The 6,009-nt window shown below is 31.6% G+C and overlaps 1 pseudogene; it reads right to left on the bottom strand.

Annotated features, from left to right (window-relative positions):
• Positions 1-4,679: 4,679 nt before the first annotated feature.
• Positions 4,680-6,009, bottom strand: LOC149239638 (2-hydroxyisoflavanone dehydratase pseudogene; annotated as a pseudogene).

Here is a 6,009-nt window from a genome sequence, read left to right as displayed (position 1 = left end):
TCTAGTTGTGGAAACTAGTTCCCATTGGTTGGAAGGAGCATTCTTTTACCCACTATGGTTTCTGTGGTAAACCAAGTTAACTAATATGATAATTTATGTGACTTTTTTGTATTATTATGTAAAAAATTTATGTACATATTGACAGGAAAGGAACCTAGTGCTCAGAAAGGAATTACTGGAAGTGTAGTTACTTTATTGTTCTACCAATATTGTGGATTCCTCTAGCGGGGGCTAAGACAATATGCACTCGGTGTAGTTATTGGTCATTTTGATGATTAGAGATCAAGGTTCTCTCTAAGTACTTGAAGAAGTACTTTTAATAAAATATCATCTGACATTGCATAAATGATTAATGATTGAAAATGTTGCAATTAATTTAATTATGTTGGATTTGTTGGTCATACGCTACAACGTAATTCCCATGGAGGTTGTGAACCACCCTAGGTGCTTGCTGTTCGGTTGTCAAACCACTCTTGGAATGCTTACCACAACTGATAATGATAAACCCCCTGTAGTTAAAATTATTGTGTAAATTGACCATGATTTCCAAGATAAATTGGCAAGTAACAATAAGTCGGTATAGAGACTTTATTTTGGCTTCTATTGAATTAAATAAGGGTTAACTGATTGGAATAAAAATTGAATATATTTGTAGGTATAAATGTTTATAATTATTAATAAACAAGATTGATTTTAGTTATTGAACACACAAATCCTTCATTTTGAAAGGGAAAACCCACTTTTGATGGTTCTAGATGGATGTCATGTGTGAAAGTTAGTGATGAACATTGAGGATGGTGTTGTCTTTGGGGGGGGGAGTATATAATATTCCTATATTTATAAAACACGATATTTATTCATTTTAACAATTAAATAAAAAAAATATCTTAGAACAATTAGCATCCAGATTCAGTTATGGTTTTATAATAACCACCCAACTGACTTCAAAAGAAAAAAGAAAAGGGTTCATGACGTGTCTCCTAAAAAGATGATGTTTATGAATTGGTGTCAAGTAGAGCTTTATAGGAGGGTATCAAAGGTTCCAGGAGAGAACACATAAAATATGAGAAACATTTCCTTATGTGCATGTGTACACCAAGAAGTGGAGATGAAAAAAGTGTAAAAACTTGATGTATAAAAGTGAATCCACATTGAGTGCTACCTTGTGAAGCAGAGTGTTTCATGAAGGAGCTATGTGGGCTCCATCCACACCACAGGTGCGGGTTCTGATGTGCATCATGGATTCACTTGAGACAATCAATCAACTATATGGGTTTTGTACGGTGTGACCCGCAAGGGACTTGCACATGTGTGCTTTGTGATTTTGGATGACGAACGGGAGCCTAGCGGTATATCAAGGGCTTTTTCCACTGAATTTTTATTTTCTTTTCTCTACCATGTAAGTTTCATACTCATTTGCAGGCACCATGCATAAAGATGGGGCCCGTAGCTAAGTGTATTAATCCCTCCCTTCATTGTTTTCTCTAGACATATGTGGTTGTTACTATATAATCTGTGTTAGAGCTTGTTATTTTTACTGTCGGTGATGACCTTCTTATAAGACTTCCATGGATTCTCATGCGCAGAGAAATAAGTTTTGGTAGTTTTCTTTTAATATTTATAATTATAATTTACATAGAAGGTGTAATACTACAAGTATGGACATTGAATAACAATGCTCTCACTTAGTTTCTTCGTAGAAAATGACACATACCTTTTGATAAACACTTCATTCAAGAAATTATATTGAGGTCCATAGATTAGTAGAATCTTCTCGGCCTTTAATATATGTATATTTCATTATTTAGATTTTGTTTTGAGCGTGATGGTAAATGTTTTTAGTTTATTATTCTTTTTAAAGGGCATGTAGTTTGATTAACCTTTTTTTAGCCCATAGACAACAACTACTATGATAGTTTTCGTGAGGAAATAACATGTGCTTATATGCACAAAGATAAATAACTATTAGGCTAGATTTCTTTCAGAAAAATATATACATTATGTTAGTTTCTTTTGGAAAATGTTATGTATTTGCATTCAGGATTGTGTTAGCTTTCCTTTGGGGAAGATTATATATTTGCATGCAAGAATGTGTTAGCTTTCTTTCAAAGAAGATTATGTATTTGCATGCAAGATTGTGTTAGATTTATTTAGAAAAGATTATGTATTTTCATGCAGGAATAATATCTATGGTGTTAGCTTCCTTTGAAAAAGAATATGTGATTACATGTACCAAGATAATAGTTGTTAGGTTAATTTCTTTTGGAAAAAGAATATGAATTCACATTCACAAAGGTCATAGCTAATGTGCTAGTTTTAATTGAAAATAATATGGATAATTGTGATGGTTTTCTTTAGGAAAATAATGTGTCTTGTGGAAAGAAACGATAGTAAAATGTAGTGCTTATGTACTTTATCCTATGCATTTGAGTTATGGATGGACCAACATGTGTCATAACCATACATGTGTAAAGATAAATAGACATGTTTTTATAGTTTTGTACTTTAAGTAATGCATGCATATAGTTAAGAAAGAGGTATGTATCAACATTTTGTATGTGTTTTATGCACATGAAGAGAGACTTGAAGCTTAACTAGTAAATATTTTTTATTTGGATGTCAGAGTTTGATGACAACAATAATTGCAAGAAATGATTGTAACTCATGCGAAGGACAAATTATATTTAACATTATGGCAATGAAATAACTAGTGGTCAACGTAGATTGAAGTAATATCCGCTGCAGGATAATTGACTTATGGAAACAACCATGCTACAAAGTCACAATGTTCGAGGATTCATAGGTAAATGATATAATGATTAATGTAATAACTTCTACTTAGTTATGTTGTATTTAAAACGATATTTCTTTGTAATATTTTATGACAAGGGTCAAGATATGGACTCCCTTACAACCATTGAGTAAGGGGTGAACACGCTCGAGATGTTTAATAATATTAAACATTTGATGACTTTTCCCTACATGGTTTCTAGGTTATATTAGTGTCCAATAGTGCATTTCCCTATTGTGGCATGCTAATGATGTTGCTTCCTTACATGATGTAATATTTACATTATTAAATATGTGGATAACTAGCATAAGTAAAAAAATTCATGATAATGATGTAAATTTACAACAAAAATTTAATGTAATTTACTCCACAATAATTGTAATGTCATGTGACTTGCTATTCCATTTTTAAAGTTACTCGATGTAATAATTCAGATTTAATCTAATGAATAGTGAGAAAATATAGAATAAATAACTAAAAATACTACATGCTAGTAAATTCTATTAAAAAAATTTATAATATTATATATTATTTTGCATGAAATTTATGAAGATATTAAATTACAAAAATTTTAAAAATCAATAAACTTTTTCAGGAAAAAAAATAATAAATAAAAAATAATATATTTATGTAAAGTACAAATAATATCTTCCATATTTAATATTCAAATAATCATTATGATAGAGAGATAAAATATTTGAAAAGGATATAAGGAGAAAAAAAAACAAATAACTTGTTCATAATATAAATAAGATACAAGGCATATGTTTTATAAATAAGATTTTTTATAATATAAAGGAATTATATTTTTTATAACGATGAATGTAGAAATAAAGATTACAAATTTTGATGTTAAAAATTATAATTATATTAAGTTATTTAAAAAAATATTAATCTTCACTTTTGATTTACTTTCGATCTTTGTGAGGAGGATTTTTTTTTAAATATATATTTAAAAAAATAATTTATAATTCATAAATATTTAAAAAAACATTATAATTTATAATTTTTTTGAAAGTTATTTTTTCAAGTTTAAACAATATTACAATCATTTTAACTAACCACATTAAATAATAACCTTTATATCTAACCACTTAAAATAATGTCAATTAATCAATATTTTTTTCATATTTATTATTATATTTATTACAAGAATGGTGTTACTGGTATTAAGGCATTTAGTTTTGGGTTGATTGTGTATTAAATTTATGTAGCTTATTCATAATTTAACATTAGGAATTTGATTTTTTTTAATTTAAATTTATTTATTTGTAAGGTGATTGATTGACATCTTATAATGGATTTTTAGTAACTTCCATTTTTTTAGTTACTATTTTTTTTCTATTATTTCTATTTTCATCAATTATAATTTTTTTGTCCATATTTTCAATTTATAATGACTTATTATTGTATTAAAAACATATTTTAATAAATTTAATTATACCAATTTATATATATATATTAAAAAAATAAACATATATATCTTTTATAAATAATATTAGTTTATTATATTTAGTAATTTATAATTTATTAGTTGTTTTATTTTTGTACTAATATCTTTATTTTTATTATTTTTTAATTTAATTAAACTATATTTAAAATATAATCCAACACTAACTACTATATAATCAATATTTTATATAATAAAATAAATCTGATTATATTTTATATAATAAAATAAATCATTTTTAAAAAATTTATTTTAATGCATGATAATAAAACTTTTAAAACAATCCTATATGTAACTTTTCCGTTTAGATGATATTCACAGATTTGACCATAAAGGAAAGATTTATCGCTCAGTTGTCTATGCGGAAAAAGCTAATGAACTACAAAAGCCAAGCAGAAACTGATTAACTACAATATGTGTCTCCCCAGTATACATAGATAATCACAAACTTTAATTTCATGCATTTTCATTATACTGCAGCTAAATCAACGGAATGTAAAAGCTATTACCCTCTACAATTTCTAAACTGAAGCCCTATTTGAAACCCTGTCCACACAGATACATGCGGATGGAATAAAATACTCACAGTTGTCTCAATCGTTTCCCTTATCGGAGGAGGAATCCATGAAATCCAAAATCCGTTTCATCATCAAGGGCGCATTCTCAGACTTTGGATTCAGGAGATGAAAGATGTGGTTTTCGCCTTCCGTCACAACGAGCTCGACATCTTTGCCCGCCCTTTTTAAGGCCTCGTAATACAATATACCCCGATCTCTTAAAAAATCCTTCTCTGCCACAAATATAAGCGTTCGAAGATACACCAGAGTGGACAGAGCCGGAGAACGGGGTCCATCTGGGTTGCAAAAAGGGTGGTCTCTGTCCGCTCCCACCGGCAGAGAGATACTCCACATTCCATCGACCGCCTTAATAAAACCCTGCACCTCAGCCGCCAATTCGCACTCAATTCGTTCTTCTCCGCCGAAATAGGGATGGACCAGAATGGCCCCTTGGAAACACAGACCATCCCAATTCCTTCCACTGGCACGGATGCCCATCTGGTGCACGATGTTGGCCCCGGCACTGTCTCCTGAAAAGAAAACGTTGCTAAAATCTGCGTGAGAAGCGAGCCACGGATCCACAGACACCCCATCCAGCGCCACTGCTTGACTGTCAAGCCATTCAAGAACACCAAAACAATCGTCATAAGCAGCAGGAAGGCGATGCTCAGGGGCCCTCCGGTACTCCACGGACACACAAATCACCTTGGCCTCTGCAGCTACTTTATTAAGATAGCTGTGATAAAGTGGCGATGCAGCCGATTCAACGCAGAAACCCCCTCCGTGAAAGTACACAAGCACCGGGACTTTTTGTTTTACATCTCTGACCTGCAGAGGAGGGAGATAGAGCCGAACGAAGACGCCTGTATGAGGATCCAACACAACGTCCTTGGATGCCACTTCCTCGTCAAACTTATCATCATGTGAATTAGTGGGTACCGTTCCCCTGTCCATCAAGCGTTCAACCGTCCCATCTTCGTAGACTCTGATAAAACTGGGAACTTCAAATACGATTGGTGAAGACGACGACGACTCCATAATTATGGTGAGACCAGAAGGGAGCAGATCGTAAAATCCCAGAGGTAGCGCTAGATTGCATTCAATGCTGTGAACACATTGGCGGGGATCTATACTCGCTGCATTATTGCACACTCGATGTGCTAAACGACAATACCAGTTCGTCATCGCTGAACTCTTCTTCCTAAAATTTC

This window comes from Pinus tabuliformis, chromosome 8, assembly GCF_031772625.1.
Source record: "Pinus tabuliformis cultivar Carrire ecotype Pingquan chromosome 8, CPIR1, whole genome shotgun sequence".
In the NCBI taxonomy this organism is placed as follows: Eukaryota; Viridiplantae; Streptophyta; class Pinopsida; order Pinales; family Pinaceae; genus Pinus; species Pinus tabuliformis.
Note: the sequence above shows the minus strand (reverse complement) of the source record. Positions and strands in the feature narration are given on the sequence as shown.